The 17831-nt window shown below is 35.1% G+C and overlaps 2 long non-coding RNA genes and 1 pseudogene across 3 annotated transcripts; all 3 read right to left on the reverse strand.

The window, feature by feature from the left end:
• Positions 1-606: 606 nt before the first annotated feature.
• LOC148695836 (uncharacterized) lies at positions 607-2811 on the reverse strand. The gene is made up of 4 exons (XR_015963987.1): positions 2679-2811; positions 2415-2577; positions 2246-2313; positions 607-791 (listed from the first exon to the last, which is right to left on the reverse strand). It is a non-coding gene; the product is annotated as an uncharacterized LOC148695836 (long non-coding RNA).
• Positions 2812-7845: 5034 nt separating this feature from the next.
• Positions 7846-9819, reverse strand: LOC148695837 (uncharacterized). Its single transcript, XR_015963986.1, has 3 exons — positions 9653-9819; positions 9484-9551; positions 7846-8029 (listed from the first exon to the last, which is right to left on the reverse strand). It is a non-coding gene; the product is annotated as an uncharacterized LOC148695837 (long non-coding RNA).
• Positions 9820-11826: 2007 nt separating this feature from the next.
• Positions 11827-17523, reverse strand: LOC148695838 (uncharacterized; annotated as a pseudogene). Its single transcript, XR_015964437.1, has 7 exons — positions 17104-17523; positions 16826-16968; positions 16429-16713; positions 16150-16279; positions 14814-14925; positions 14041-14102; positions 11827-13220 (listed from the first exon to the last, which is right to left on the reverse strand). The product of XR_015964437.1 is annotated as an uncharacterized LOC148695838 (transcript).
• Between the last annotated feature and the right edge of the window lie 308 nt (positions 17524-17831).

Below are 17831 nucleotides of genomic sequence, written 5' to 3' on the forward strand. Positions count from 1 at the left end.
ATAGGTGCTTCATCCCATATGATTAAATCAGTTTTCTCAATTAATGTAGCAAGATGTGTTTTCTTTTTAATTGCACAAATGGAAGATTCAGTAATAACTAAAGGTATTTTAAATCTAGAATGAGCAGTTCTACCATTTGGTAATAATAATGATGCTATTCCTGATGATGCAACTGCTAAAACAATTTTTCTTTCAGATCTGAGCTTACTTATGATAGTATCCCATAAAAAAAAATTCCAGTGCCTCCATGACCATAGACAAAGAATAGACCTTGTTTTTTTGCATTCACAGTTTCTATGACACAATCATAAATGTATTTTTGATCTTGATTGAGTTGTGATTTTAAAAATGTGTGTTTTTTGGACAATTCTTCACAATCATAATTTAACTCTTCTCTTAAAAGTCTATTTTTGATTTCTACCATTCTATTTGCATCAGGCATTGGTAGATAATGTTTTTCTAAAGAAGTTGATGCATTATTAAAGAGCAATTCTAGTTCAAATAGTACACAATTTTTTAATTCGTTTTCTGGCACAATCATATCAGGAATTGCAAAAGCTTTTCTTAAGTTGTACAAAATGTCATCATACATATTATGCCAATTGACACACCCCATCCCGAAGGAGGGCATGCTGGCCGTCACGTGAGAGTGACGTAATCATTTACACAGTACGGAAGCTTTAAAAATACAATTTCTAAGATGAAACACCCAAAGGTGAGTCCTAATTTTTGTCCATTCTGTCAGAACACCGTTGGATTCCTCGTAGCCACCAAGCTCTGATATCTTAAACCTGGAGGGGCGCAAAACAAAGTTGAGTGGGTCAGCAAAACAAACTTATTCAAAACCTTCTTTTCTCTTTGAATATACTAACCCCTCGCCGTAAAACAAGTATAGTTTCCCAGAAATAAAGTATATACTCATATACGTAATATATCTCAAATTATGCTAGACAATATGAATGTATGTCATGCCAAGTATCATAACAGAATGCTCATCATCTCTATGTGAATATGATGGAATAACATATAATCAATTCAACATTCGGCTATAAACATAGCTCATACTCTTTCATTCTAATCAACTCAGCCCTCGGCTGCATATATAACTCATAATTAACTCATCATAATCAACTCAGTCATCGACTGCATATATAGCTCATAATCAACTCATCATAATCAACTCAGCCCTCGGCTGCATATATAGCTCATAATCATTTCATCACAATCAACTCAGCCCTCGGCTGCATATATAGCTCATAATCATCTCATCACATCATGTATATCTTGCACACATTCAGTACCACCTCGCGTGGTCTGCAACTCATCACTGTATATAACATAATATGCTCTAGTGCTACAATCACGCGAAGCTGTGCGATAAATCGCAGGTCACCTACAAGTCGTACCCACATAAGTGGTGTATACGACAGGCTGTGCACCTAACTTGGATCCAAGGCGAGCATGCGGTGCGGGAGGTGAACATCCACGTGAAGGCTGTGCCTCTATCTCTAGGCGGGAGCACTAATATACGTGTGCAAGTAAATGAGCTTTCAATCACATCTCTATCATATCATTCTTCATATCTCAATCATATCTCATGATCGTTATCAGCATAATATCTCAATCGTATCTCAATTATATCTCAATCATATCACAAACATATCTCGATCATGTCACAATCGTATCTCAATTATATCTCAATCATATTTCAATCATATCACAATCGTATAATTCATCATATTTCAATCATATCTCAATCATATTCCAATCATATCTCAATCATATTTCATTTGTATTTCCATAGTATTTCAATCGTATTCCAAACGTATTTCATACGTATATCAAATGTATTTCGTACGTATATCAAATGTATTTCAAAGGTATTTCATACGTATATCAAAGGTATTTCATACGTATATCAAATGTATTTCAAAGGTATTTCATACGTATATCAAAGGTATTTCATACGTATATCAAATGTATTTCATACGTATATCAAATGTATTTCAATAGTATTTCGTACGTATATCAAATGTATTTCAAAGGTATTTCATACGTATATCAAATGTAGCTTACCTGGGCCTCCTCAGCACCATGCAACAGTATGCATAATTATGGTAATGCACATATTAAAATATGATGCATATATGATAAGTTACTTAAATCGTATTTCTTTTAAAATACGTTTTCTGGGAAATACGTCAAGTATACGTATATATATACTGAAAAATAACTGCCCACTCACTGATCACATCGACGTCTCGTAGGTCCCTCCCCTAGATTGGTTACATTCTTCTTCTGTATAATTTTCACCTATACAAACAGTAACCAACTTGACGTTATTTAACGCACATACATCAAACATTCGTCCATAACTTTCTCATACGTTGCTCAATTTGGGTGTATGAATATACCACGGTGATCTACACGACGTCACGAACGCGTGACAATTTTCAGAACTCAATTTGGAGCTCTCACGCGCCCCCACGCGCCCTGTTCACGCGCTGCCCACGCGCGCGTCTTCTTCCTCGCGTCACCGGACTGGTTTCGCCGGCGGTGGGTGTTTTGCCGGAATTTCTGGGTAAACTTCAAAGTGTCATAACTTCTTCATTTCTTAACCATTTTCGACGTACTATATATCAAAAATGAAGGTATTGACGAGACGAACACATCCATACCTGCCTTGACCCCTAACTCGCCGTGGATTCGCCGGAAAAAACCTCGAAAGCTCCGGCCAACTTTGACCACGATGATCCCGACGTCCAAACTTCTCCAACGAAGTACTCCGAGGCTCCTTAGGACCTGAAGAAGCTTCCTATAAGCTTGAAAAGTCCTAAAAATCAACCAATAAAAAGTTGATGAATAGTACCCAAACCGGAGTTCGTATTTTCGACGTGAAAACGTTATAGTTCTTACCTGAAATTGGTATGGTTGGACTCGTATCATCGAAACGAAGAAGATGGTGATTTTTGTTTCGTCGATCTGTGAAGTTTTGATGAACTTGTTGTTTTGGCCGTGGGTTTTTGAGAGAGAAAGAGAATGAGAGCTTGAGCTTGACGGGAGAGATGAGAGTTGAGTGAGTTTGAGGGAGCTGAGGGAAAAAGAGAGAGTGAGGGACAAATGAGAGGAAATCACGGAAAAGAAAAAAAAGAAAAGGTAAGGTTTCCTGTGCAATTCGTGTGTGCACAGTGAAACTTAATCATTCTTAATCATCATAAACGGCCGAAAACGTCTCTTCCATCCAACTTTAATAAAGATTTAGGGTAATTAAACACACTTCACACATATGAAAATGTTATTTCGGGACGGGTCGTCACAACCTACCCTCCTTATAGAAATTTCGTCCCCGAAATTTACATAATCAAAATACAACACTAATAGTCATAAAACAATCTCGGATACATCTCTCTCATCCGATCCTCTGTTTCCCAAGTAGCCTCTTCCACCTTAATAGAATTTCGTCCCAAAATTCAAAACAACCAAATATAACCCCTAGTGATCGAAGAACAATCTAGGATACAAATCCCTTATCCAATCTTCTGTCTCCCATGTAATTCCTCGACTGACTGATTTCTCCACAAAACTTTCATTAAGTTCACCGTCTTGTTCCTCAGAACCTTTTCTTTCCAATCTAAGATCGCCAACGGTTCCTCGTTATACGTCAAATCTAGATTAATTCTCAATAGTTGCACCAGAACTCCATGTGACGAATCTACCACCTAGTGACAATGCATCGAAAAATAATACATTATGCACCTTAGCCAATTTTGAAGACATCACCACTTGTATGCAACTTCATCGATTCCTTTAGTGGTCAAAAACGGTCTGATGTGTTTAAGACTTATTTTGTCTCCTTTCCAAATCTCACTATTTCTTTTCGTGATGAAATTTCTAAAAATGTTGAATCATGAAACACATCATGCTCTTACAATAACTCTGGAAGTAATTCAAGCAACTTCACTTACTCTTCGATGATCACATAAAGTCCGATGTACTTAGGACTTAATTTGCTTTCCTTTCCCAGCCGAATCATACTTTTCTAAAGTGAAAACTTCAAAATTATAAGATCATCTACGTTAAACATTCGATTAGTGACATGTTCAACTATTAATCTCTTTTGCCATTCCTGGCTACTCTCAGGTTAAACTTAATCACCTGAATACTTTGAGAAGACTCATCCATAGTTTCAGGGCCTACCAAAACTCTTTCGTGATCGAATCTTCTCTATCCAGAAGCATTTCTTTCACAAATCAGCAAAAATCGACACATTTCATGGTCCTTATGGCGTTACATCGGAAACTGCGCAACTAACATACTTAAGAAACTCAGCAGTTCCGTAACCCAAATCTCTTCTCCATAAAACATATAAGTACTGTTGCACTGTGGTTGTTACTCAACACTGGAGTAAATGTACTAACTAGGTACATTGATCAACTATCACTTCAAGTTCAATCATAACCATCCTATTCTCGAACTCAGCAATCTTTCTTTTTCCCTTCTTTCTTTGCCTTGGTTAATTCTTAATTTTCTTCGTTAACCATTTGAGTCTTGAGTACGACCTTACTAAAAAGACTTAACTTGAAAATTAGCAATTACAACTTCTTCTCAATCTTCCATTCTCAACTTTACTTCAGTTGATTTCCAATCCACAAGAAGAAAATCTTGGCAAGCGTGCCAGACATCAACTCTTACCACCGTCTTTTCACCAAGTGCATCAGCTAGAACAATTCTACGATCACCCTGGTCGTACAATTGTGTTCATTAAACAATTCAATCCACCTTCGCTACCTTATATCAAAATCCTTCCAAGTAATGGATATTGGAGACTTTTTGGATTCGTAAAAATCTTGCATTCTTACCAAATATAATGTCTTCATAACTTCACAGCAAGAATGGTAATCATGACTTCCAAATCACCAGTAGGGTAATTCATTTCATGAGGTTCCTTTTGTCGTGAAACGTATGTAATCACCCTAACATTTGCATCAACATGCATCCAATACCATTCAAGAAACATCACTAAAAATTTATGATTACCACTATTCTCTGGGAATACTAAATTACGTGCATGAGTGAGGAAATACTTCAGTTGTTGAATCCCTTGCTCACAATTTCCTTCCCACTCATACATAACCTCTTTTCTCAACAATCTCGTCAATGACAAAGCAATGACTGAAAAATCTTTCACAACCATCCGAGATAGTCTGGTAAGCTAAGAAATTCCGAATCTCAATTACGGCTCGTGGTTATTCCAATTTCTCAATTCCTGCTGCCTTTTAAGGATTCACTTGAATACCTTCAGCAGATATAGCAAATCTTAGAATGCCACTTGATTCATTTAACTTTAGCATTTGCTAAACTTAGCATACAACCAACGTTCTAACAATCTTTACTTCACCGACTTAATATGTTTACATGCTCTTCTCTGGCTCAGAATGTACCAGAATATCGTCCATGAAAATGATAACAATTTATCAAGGCATTCCTGGAATACTTCATTCATCAACTTAAGAAACAGCATGAGTATCCGCATAGCATCACCAAAATTTATAAAGACTATAACAAGTCCAGAAAACAATCTTAGGATCAACGTCGCTCAAAATCTTCAATTGGTAATGGACAGACTTCAAGTCGATCTTTGAAATTACACAAATACCTCTGAGCTGATTCATTAAACATCAGTACACCATCATGGATAACGGTTCTCAATCGTTACCCGATTCCATGGTCTATAATCAATGGATAGTCTTTAAAGTCCATTTTCTTTTTCACCAACGAACTGGGCTCCTCAAAAGTGTTGTATTAGGTTGAATGAAACTTTTATCAACCAATTCTTTTAACTAAATTTCCAATTCTCTTAACTCATCATGAACTAATCTTTAACATAAAATTTTATACCTGGAAACAAATCGATATTGATCTTCACATTTCTGCCTGAAGGCAATCCAGGTAAACTTTCAGGGAAAACATTGAAAAAGTGTCCAATCCCTTTTTCATTTTTCATATTAGTAGGAGCAACATTATGTAGTACCGCATAAGATGAGTACCCTTGTAACCTTCTGATAACAATCTCTTTGCTCTCACAGCAATGTTAACGACCTAACTCAATCCACTTTGCCTGCCCACCAAAGTAATCTCTGATCAATCAAATCGATGGAAAGTAACTAAGTTCCCGTAGTAATCCATCTTGTCATGATTTAACGCCATTAAACTGTGCCTAAAATCACTTTCAGTTCCTCAATATCCCACAAAATAAAATTCACTGGTATAACTTTAACTTTCACCTTTATTGAACACCTTGAATAACACCAACTCATGTAGGTAACCTACTTGTTTACTTGCTTAACAGATCCAACCAATAAGTTATAAATATTACGGTCTGCAGCCCACAATATAGATAAATCACTGTTGTCTCGATAAGTAAGCAACAATTCCTGAAGGTGTTACATTTCCATCTTACTCCACACAGGGATAATTACATATAAACACCTCAATCATGCTCCATCATCACTTTCTTTGGCAACATCATTCATAATACGAAATACATCAGCCAGAGTCAACTAAAATGACTTGTACGGCTGATTCTCTAGCTCAACTAGTTATGCTAGCATATTAGCCGGAGTTACCTATAGTAACCTGTACGACTTACTCATCAATTCCTCATGTGTCAGCCGGATCCACCTTTTGTGGTCTGTTCGGCTGAACATTCAACTTATCAAACATCTTGGCACCCACAGTTCATATAACCCAAACTAATGATCCAAACACCTGCTGGACTGATATTGGTGGTATCAAGGAAACTGTCGGGTAATAACTAATTCTAGGGACAATTCATAACTCTATATCCCTTCTGTCTATACAACCACATTCACTGATTCCACACTTTCCAAAGTGTTTAGTCTTGTACCTGCTACACAAGGTACATTTCCCTTACTCGAGTCACCTTGACTCTGAATCTGGAATTTCCAGTAAATCTATCACTTTGACTTTGACCAATGGCATTAAAACCTCAGTTGGAAGAATTAGCTCTAGCTTCACTTCTCTTGAAGCTCTAAATCTTTCTATATTCTTGATATGACGAATCATTAACTTTATCGTCCTCTTTTGATTCCCATTCTTTTATCATTCTTCTTTACTCTCGCTGAACATGTTCTCAGAGTCCTCAAGGCTCAACAACATCTTGTATACTCCTGGTAAGAATTACAATGGATAGTGGTCACCCAAAATACCACTGCCTTATGCCACCCAGCCTAAAACAATATAACACTTCAATCAAAATAGCAGCAATATTCGAATGGGACGAGGCAAGTCTGAGAACTTTCTATAATACTCATTGATCGTCAGCTTTCCTTGTCTCACATTTGCAAACTCTTGCTTTCTACCATCATAAGATGCCGAAGGAATAATTCTTTTCTTTAAACAAGTCCTTAAACAATTCTCAATCGGCTGTTTCCTTTGGTGACAACGAATTATACTCCTGTTTCCACCAGGATACAAGTTCATAACTCAAACCAGGTAGTCGTCTCAACCCTTCTGTCAAAAGGAAGATTCCTTTGACTTGCATAATCTAAAACATCTTTTCCAATTGGTTAATCCATCACTTTGCTCCCTCAGGTTCATCATTTCATAAGGTGATTCACATTCAACTCATAACCCATCTTAAAATGTCCCTTTTTGATAATATACTGAATCACCAAAATAATAGTTTCCCCTAACAGCTAAATCAGGGAGACTAAATTCCTCTAACTACGTGGTTTGCTACGAGGCGGTGTAGTTCTGACAGAATTCACTAGGAGTTTCTCAAGATATACAGGACTGCAACCTAGAGCTCTGATACCAACTGACACACCCCATCCCGAAGGAGGGCATGCTGGCCGTCACGTGAGAGTGACGTAACCATTTACACAGTACGGAAGCTTTAAAAATACAATTTCTAAGATGAAACACCCAAAGGTGAGTCCTAATTTTTGTCCATTCTGTCAGAACACCGTTGGATTCCTCGTAGCCACCAAGCTCTGATATCTTAAACCTGGAGGGGCGCAAAACAAAGTTGAGTGGGTCAGCAAAACAAACTTATTCAAAACCTTCTTTTCTCTTTGAATATACTAACCCCTCGCCGTAAAACAAGTATAGTTTCCCAGAAATAAAGTATATACTCATATACGTAATATATCTCAAATTATGCTAGACAATATGAATGTATGTCATGCCAAGTATCATAACAGAATGCTCATCATCTCTATGTGAATATGATGGAATAACATATAATCAATTCAACATTCGGCTATAAACATAGCTCATACTCTTTCATTCTAATCAACTCAGCCCTCGGCTGCATATATAACTCATAATTAACTCATCATAATCAACTCAGTCATCGACTGCATATATAGCTCATAATCAACTCATCATAATCAACTCAGCCCTCGGCTGCATATATAGCTCATAATCATTTCATCACAATCAACTCAGCCCTCGGCTGTATATATAGCTCATAATCATCTCATCACATCATGTATATCTTGCACACATTCAGTACCACCTCGCGTGGTCTGCAACTCATCACTGTATATAACATAATATGCTCTAGTGCTACAATCACGCGAAGCTGTGCGATAAATCGCAGGTCACCTACAAGTCGTACCCACATAAGTGGTGTATACGACAGGCTGTGCACCTAACTTGGATCCAAGGCGAGCATGCGGTGCGGGAGGTGAACATCCACGTGAAGGCTGTGCCTCTATCTCTAGGCGGGAGCACTAATATACGTGTGCAAGTAAATGAGCTTTCAATCACATCTCTATCATATCATTCTTCATATCTCAATCATATCTCATGATCGTTATCAGCATAATATCTCAATCGTATCTCAATTATATCTCAATCATATCACAAACATATCTCGATCATGTCACAATCGCATCTCAATTATATCTCAATCATATTTCAATCATATCACAATCGTATAATTCATCATATTTCAATCATATCTCAATCATATTCCAATCATATCTCAATCATATTTCATTTGTATTTCCATAGTATTTCAATCGTATTCCAAACGTATTTCATACGTATATCAAATGTATTTCGTACGTATATCAAATGTATTTCAAAGGTATTTCATACGTATATCAAAGGTATTTCATACGTATATCAAATGTATTTCAAAGGTATTTCATACGTATATCAAAGGTATTTCATACGTATATCAAATGTATTTCATACGTATATCAAATGTATTTCAATAGTATTTCGTACGTATATCAAATGTATTTCAAAGGTATTTCATACGTATATCAAATGTAGCTTACCTGGGCCTCCTCAGCACCATGCAACAGTATGCATAATTATGGTAATGCACATATTAAAATATGATGCATATATGATAAGTTACTTAAATCGTATTTCTTTTAAAATACGTTTTCTGGGAAATACGTCAAGTATACGTATATATATACTGAAAAATAACTGCCCACTCACTGATCACATCGACGTCTCGTAGGTCCCTCCCCTAGATTGGTTACATTCTTCTTCTGTATAATTTTCACCTATACAAACAGTAACCAACTTGACGTTATTTAACGCACATACATCAAACATTCGTCCATAACTTTCTCATACGTTGCTCAATTTGGGTGTATGAATATACCACGGTGATCTACACGACGTCACGAACGCGTGACAATTTTCAGAACTCAATTTGGAGCTCTCACGCGCCCCCACGCGCCCTGTTCACGCGCTGCCCACGCGCGCGTCTTCTTCCTCGCGTCGCCGGACTGGTTTCGCCGGCGGTGGGTGTTTTGCCGGAATTTCTGAGTAAACTTCAAAGTGTCATAACTTCTTCATTTCTTAACCATTTTCGACGTACTATATATCAAAATGAAGGTATTGACGAGACGAACACATCCATACCTGCCTTGACCCCTAACTCGTCGTGGATTCACCGGAAAAAACCTCGAAAGCTCCGGCCAACTTTGACCACGATGATCCCGACGTCCAAACTTCTCCAACGAAGTACTCCGAGGCTCCTTAGGACCTCAAGAAGCTTCCTATAAGCTTGAAAAGTCCTAAAAATCAACCAATAAAAAGTTGATGAATAGTACCCAAACCGGAGTTCGTATTTTCGACGTGAAAACGTTATAGTTCTTACCTGAAATTGGTATGGTTGGACTCGTATCATCGAAACGAAGAAGATGGTGATTTTTGTTTCGTCGATCTGTGAAGTTTTGATGAACTTGTTGTTTTGGCCGTGGGTTTTTGAGAGAGAAAGAGAATGAGAGCTTGAGCTTGACGGGAGAGATGAGAGTTGAGTGAGTTTGAGGGAGCTGAGGGAAAAAGAGAGAGTGAGGGACAAATGAGAGGAAATCACGGAAAAGAAAAAAAAGAAAAGGTAAGGTTTCCTGTGCAATCCGTGTGTGCACAGTGAAACTTAATCATTCTTAATCATCATAAACGGCCGAAAACGTCTCTTCCATCCAACTTTAATAAAGATTTAGGGTAATTAAACACACTTCACACATATGAAAATGTTATTTCGGGACGGGTCGTCACACCAATAATTATCAAAAAGAATTTGAGGATTTGCAACATCACAAAATAAAATAATTGTAACAAATAATTGTCTTAATTGAGTAGATGACACTATATTTACAGCATTTGATAAAGCCTCAATCCATTCTTTATCATCACCTAGCAATCCTAATGATTGACATGCATCTTGATGTGAAGTATGGACAACGCCATTAACAGTTTTTAAATCATCAAAACTTAATGCACCTTTTTTCAAATTCAAAAGCATTCTTAAATAATATAACTCACCTGATGCAGGATGTACATATGTTATTCTGCCTATTGAACTTCCACGTTTTCTCGGCTTCCAAATTTTTCTGCGTGTATCATATAAGAATTTTGAGGGAATTTGAGCATAAGTTAAAGAACGTGCATCACTATAAATTTTGTTAATTTCAAACCAACTTGTCAACATTGTATGGTCAGAAGCATTTTGATTAACAATTGATTGCAATGATTGATCAGCACTAAAAACAATATTTTGTTCCAACGGTAAATGGACTGGTAATCGTTCAACAGAAGGTTCTCTATGATGTATAGAATATTGAAACAATCTCCAAACAGCTTCATAAGGGGATATATATCTACAATTTAAATATGTTAATATCTCATGATTTGGATATTGTTGAAGAATCAAGCGTGCTCTATCTGGACCTTTGTTTATATATTTAAACAAATATTTTATAAGTGTTGATTGACAACAAAGTTCAACATTTATATGAGCATTATATCTCAAAAGTAATTCAAAATTATAAGGAACAACAAAACTATTGTCAACTTTTATTCCATTTTTTATAACAAATTTGGTCTCATCATTACGACGCCTATAAATAGGAAAATCACTTGGTTCAAAAACTGTTTCATTTTTATACGGCTTGGGAAAACTTTTGGAACATTTATTTTCTCGCATGCAAGAAGAATTTTTATTACTATAACCACATGGACCATTAATCATAAATTGATTGACAATTTCATAAAGCCGAGGATTAGCAGATTTGTCGGGTAACTCAGCTGAAATTATTGAATCTATATCTGTTGCAGAGTAGCACTTAAATTTTGATTTCAACCATATTAGCATATGAGAATGAGGTAAACCCCTTTTTTGAAATTCAATTGTACAAACATCTATTTGGAAAAACAATCAATAGAAAAATGAAACAAAACAACCACAAAAAACAGGAGGTTAGTTGCATGAAGAAAAAAAAAAAAAAACAAAGAACAAAAAATGTAAAATAAGAAATAAAGAGAGTTTTTTTAGAACTTACTTGCATCAACTTCTCCAAAAGGCTTTCCAGATTTGATAAAATCAAGCATATCATCGAGTTTCATTTTAAAAACTCTAGAAATTATATCAGGTCTGTCCTCAGGCTTGTAACCTGGTTTTGTTTCAAATTCTCTTATAATTTCTGGCCACTTTACATTGCAGGTAAATGTTATGAATAAATCTGGATGACCATATTCTCTACAAATAGCCATAACATCTTGATAATTATTGAACATGTATCTAGGACTTCCTGTATACGAAGCAGGCAGTACAACTTTTTGTCCCAAATTCTTTGCGTCATTGTCACCTCTTGACATTGCATCATAAATGCCTTTGTAAATTTCACTTCTCAAATTCTTTTGATTTTGCCTAATGTAATCTAGTCTATCTTCCTCAAGTGTTGCATAAGAATTAACCAAATATTGTTGGAAAAGTCAACCTCCTTTTAACAACGTAGTTAAGGATGGTTCTCTTTCTTGAATGTGATAAGCTATATAAGCTCTCATGGGTATCCTTTGTCTTTTCGTTTTTGGACCTTTATAATTTTCATTCCATTTTAAATCTGGTTTATACCCATCTTCACCATAAGGAAAAAGAATAGGATACTAAAGAGCCATAAATTTTGGATTCAATTTTGTAACACGTTTTAATCCTTCACTTTTACAATCTATAATGATGTCTCTATTAGAGTCAGACAAACCTATATCACCAACTCTTAAACCCCCTATTTCATCACTTGTTGGTTGATCATATTGTTTACCATCATTTTGTTGTCTGCCTAATAAACTCATCTTTAAATTGATAAGTCCATCAATTTCAAATTTATCTCTTGCTATTCGGAAAAGTTTGACTAACTCATTTGACTGATCAAACATTTTAATCAATTCTTGAACAATTTTTGTATCAAGCCTTCCATTATTTTCATGAGAACCAAGAGCTTTGAGACGGTTTTGGACTTCATTATATGTATCATAAACATATAATTGGGCAAATTTTGGAGATTCATTGTCCATAGGTAAAAGTGATCCCATCAAATGACAAACTTGACCACTAATTTTAAAAATGTAAGGACTTGATCCATCATTAATTGAGTGATCAACTTTTGCCCCCATAGAAGTAAATGAAAACATAGAATTGTAAGCTCTAATATTTTCTCTGAAAGACAAACTTTTTGGACCTCCATTTGGATCAAGCAAAGAATCTAAAAAAGTTGGTGCTGGTTTTGGAGGTTCAAATTTAATTTTTCCTTCTTGACAACAAAGAGTGAAAATAGGTTCAGTTTTTTTCCAACTTTGTTTAAGAGATTCTTTTAACCAAAAATAGGCACCACAGTGAACACATTTATAAATCTTATCACCCAAGTCTATATAATCTCTGATAACCCCTACAAAAAAAATATGGCAAAAAAACAAAAACAAAACCAAAAAGTTAGCAACAATACACAATGAAAGAAACAATAAAAATAGACTAAACATAATTGTCGTATATAATTTGAAACGCACCGTTTCTATTTTTTTGAAAAAAAGCTTGCCCCATGTTGATGAGATTACGATCTTCAATATATAACGTTTCATACACTTTGTTTCCAGTATTGTTTGATAAATTAACAATGTTTTTCCCTTTTTGTTCACGTGTATATTTTTGTTTTTTAACCAAGCTAGAATTTAACATTTGATCCTCGTTAACAGACCCGACAACAAAGCTATCAAAAGAAGTTTTTCTAGTTGAACCGTTGTTTTCATCTAACAAATTAAGGGACAGAGATGCATTAACTGCATTCGGAACAATATTTTCAAAATTCTGCACACAATTTATTCTACACATTTTTTTCAAACGATTGTCATAGTCCGGAAGCACATTAGAATCAGCGTCATCAATATTTTGCTTTCGTTTTATAGCATCACTTCCTCGATCATTTACTAATTTTTTAGACATAATGAAAAACAAATATTCACAATTACTTGAAAACCAATGAACTGCAAAACAGATTTGAAAAAAAATAGTAAGAAAAATAAATGAATAAACAGCACACAGGCAAATATAACAAAGCCTAGACCAAAAACGAAAAAGCTTTGAAAGAAAAGTCATTCTTCAATTTAACAAAACGAAAACAATAAATAAAAGTTGCTAAAATTATAGAAATCAAAATGAAAAACAAATAATGAAACCATTAATAAATAAATGTAGAAGTTTAAGTTGGTTACCTTAAGGATAAAATGCGTAGATCCTATGCAATCAACTAAATTGCTCGTGTCTTCTCAAAGATCTGTATATCCATTAGAAACTAACCTTTAATTTTGCTGAAAACAATATATTAACCACAAATTTTTATACTATTAACAAATAATAATCATTGTGTTATTATGACTATCCAAATCAAATAACATGTGTAAGTATGTTTGGATATGACTCTTTTGAAAGAAAATATGACATTTATAAACATAAAATAGATGACAAAGGATGACTTTAAAAATCACAAACTTAAAAATTGGATCTGTAAAACAAAATAATGTTATTTTAATACAAAACTTTTTATGAAAGAAAGCTTATTAAATTTTATTTTTGATGAAATACAGTTAATATAGCATCACACAACAAATAAAAAAGCATAAATACTCTAATGAAATAGCAACTTATTCCCGATATGTATTTTTATGGGCTACCCCAATTTTGTTCAAAAGCAAAGTTTTTTGTTGGGTTGAATGTTTATCAATCACTTTGACCATTAATTAATTCTACAAAGTATGAATATCTTAGCATTAATTGGAATTAAAAAAAAAATAGTTGACAAAATTTAGTTCCCACAACAGCTGTGATTTCTTAACATTCTTGAATACATATATTTTCAAACATATTCAGGCAAACACAAAATTCAAAACTAAATTTGTAGTAAAAAAAACATTTAAAGGCAAATCACATTGATAATATCAACCCAAATCAGTAAATAAGAGTAATATTGGGAAATATTGACCAGTACCTTAGACAAAAGGCCGTTTTCAATAATCGTGTGGTTGTTTGTAAACCCTTTGATGGCCACACAGATATCACACAGAGTATCAAGAGTGATGTGATGACAAAGCCAAAATTTCCTACAAAGATAAAAAGAAATGAACAAAAATTAGTCAACTTTGATTTGAGCAGAGGAAAAAAAAAAAAAAAACTCAAAATTCAAGGAAATGGAAGGACAAAATCACAAATTACATAAGCAAAATTAATAAAACAATAAATAAAATAAGACACCAACATCCACAAACATAAAAATAATGGGTAAAAGCAAGGAAATCCATCTGTTAAGGAGTTTTTTTTTGCTTTGAACCTTGACAACTGGATCTCCTGAACAGTAAGGTGATGAGCACAATGATCCCGGAAAAAATTGAGGCCATGCTTCATAAAATTGATCCAAAGTGTTATGAATGTTTTGAAGGGTGCAAGCACAACCGGAATTAGCAACACCAAGACAAAATTAAGAGGATGTCGTCACAACAAAGACTGAATCGATGATGGCTTCTATGGTTTAACAGGTATGCAAACAGTCGGAATCCATGAGGTACGAAAGAGGAATAGCGAGACAGAGCAAGTTCAACAACAATAGAAAAGAAATCTGTTAAACCAGCGGAAACAAATGGAAAACTGTAGAACATACAACTAAAATAGAGGGTGGGTCGATGGTGAACATGTAGATGGAAAGGGTAGAACAGTCAGTGGACTGTACAAAGAAGGAAACAGCGGGGAAAATAGAGGAAAATCCGAGGAACAAAAATGCCCACATAGTGGATGTCCACAGTAATATCATTCCACATAATGTAAATCCTATAAGAAAAAAAAAAAAATTGAAAAGCCATCTTTGAGTATGATCGACAAAACCACAACAAACATAGGTAGTTATGGAAATATCACACCACATGATTTGTATTAATTTATCATAACCATGGTCTGTAATGTAGTGGAAATATCCTACATGATTAGTGATAAACTAATTTGAAACAGGTTTTGCTTCCCAATAGCCATTTTTAGAAGCTATCCCAATTTTCTTAAGAAGCAAAGTTTTTTGCCCGCTTGAGTGCTCATAAATCACTAATGCCATTAATTAATTATTGAAAGCATGAACATCCCAATATGAATCTGAATGAACAAACCGTTGACAAAATTTACACATAAAAAAGAGTAGGCAAACAAAGAATAATGACACCTACACTTACCAATTTACACATAAATTCCAATTCTGAATCATTTAGGCTTCCAAAAAATTGCACAAAAATGCTAAAGAAAATGAACAAACTGAAATAAAGCAACATGTACACGCGAAGACTCACCCCAAATTGCTATGAAGGTCTGCTGCACACGCGAGAACACGTTCACAAAGCCTTTCAAAGGCTGATATCCAACTTTCAAATATGAAGATTTTAACCCACAATTGTTCTTTCTTAGCTTTAGCCACTTCAGCTACATAACCCGAAAATAATAATAATAATAATTAATTACAGTTAATTAATATGGGTTAAAATTAATAAAAAAGCTGGGAAATTTCAGATCTAAAATCACACCTCAGGCTGCAAGTAGAATCAAAACCATGGAATTTCAAAACCACTCACCTTAAACACAAAGGTCTTCGCAGGCTTCAAATGTAATTTCTGCAGAACAAAAAAACCCAAAAAAAAAAAAAAAAAAACTTGGAAATCTAATAAAAATGAAGAACAAATATTACAAATCAGATAACCAAAATCACTAAAAACAAAAAAAATCAACATGCATCAAACGGAAAACTAATCTGTAAAAGCGAGGAAATCCATTTGCAAATATGCTTTTTGGTTTCGAACCTGGAAAGTTTGGTATTTTGACCAGCACACCGAGGAATCGAAATAGAGACCCGATGAACACTGGACAGTGAGAAAAGCAGAGGACAACCGGAGGTTGCTAAAAGAGATTAAGTACAGTGAAAAATTAAATATTTGACTTCTGGGTACTTGAGAAGAAGTGAGATTTAGTTACCTATGTAAGGAAAGATTGGGAAATACTCTGAAACCCTTGCATCAGCAATCGCAAGATCAGGAAGAAAAAAAACCTTGGAAACCAATTTTATGACCTTCCACATTGCGCCGACAAATCTAGGTTTACAGGGATGCAAAACTCATCTAAAAAAAAGAGAACCCAAACAAAATCTCAAATAAAAAAAAAAATTTAAAAGAAAAAAGAAAAGGAAAACCACGATCACAAAACCCCATATTTGAACAAAAGAAAACCCCAGATGTAAGATCCGAAGAACTCACCAAGAAATGCTATCCTTTATGGGTAAAATTTTTCTTCGAATCAAACCGAAAGCGTTTATTGGTTGGGTGGTTTTTCAGCAAAACGGAGAAAGTGAAAGAGAGAAAATCCCTTAAACCACGAAAATCAGCAACCCTTTCCGCGAAAGAAAGCATGGTTATCACAGGAAACAGAGGATTGGAAGAAAGAACAACCAAAACGAAAAGAGCAAAAGCCGAAATCAAGAAAAGCAACGAAGGAACAAAACCCTAACTTAAGATGACTCTCGAAGTCGAGAGAATAAGATGAGCGCCTCGTGGAAAACAGGGACACAAACGGAAAGAAAACAGAGAAGCGAGGGCAGTTCCGTCCGGACACTGGTCATCCACAGTAAACAACCCCTACGGGTTTTAGTATATATGATAACTAGAAAATGTGCCCGCGCAATGACGCAGGACTTGAATACATGATGTTGAGCTGTATGATGAAGATATATTTTATCTGAATAAATTTAACACAATGAAGAATGAAGAGAGGGATAGATGAGTGAATGGGGTTGATAAGATATGTAGTTTTGTTTTTATATACATTCAATTTAACTGATGTGAAAAGACATTGATCAATTAACAGAACGAAACTGAACGTTTTGGTTCCTTAATAAACAGAAGTAACATGTAGTTTACACAAATGTCGGCCCTGTAGTAAAGGTGGCAAAATAGATGTCATGTAGGTTAGGCATATGTTTGAGCAG

This window comes from Pyrus communis, chromosome 7, assembly GCF_041283825.1.
Source record: "Pyrus communis isolate YQ-2024b chromosome 7, ASM4128382v1, whole genome shotgun sequence".
Taxonomy (NCBI): Eukaryota; Viridiplantae; Streptophyta; class Magnoliopsida; order Rosales; family Rosaceae; genus Pyrus; species Pyrus communis.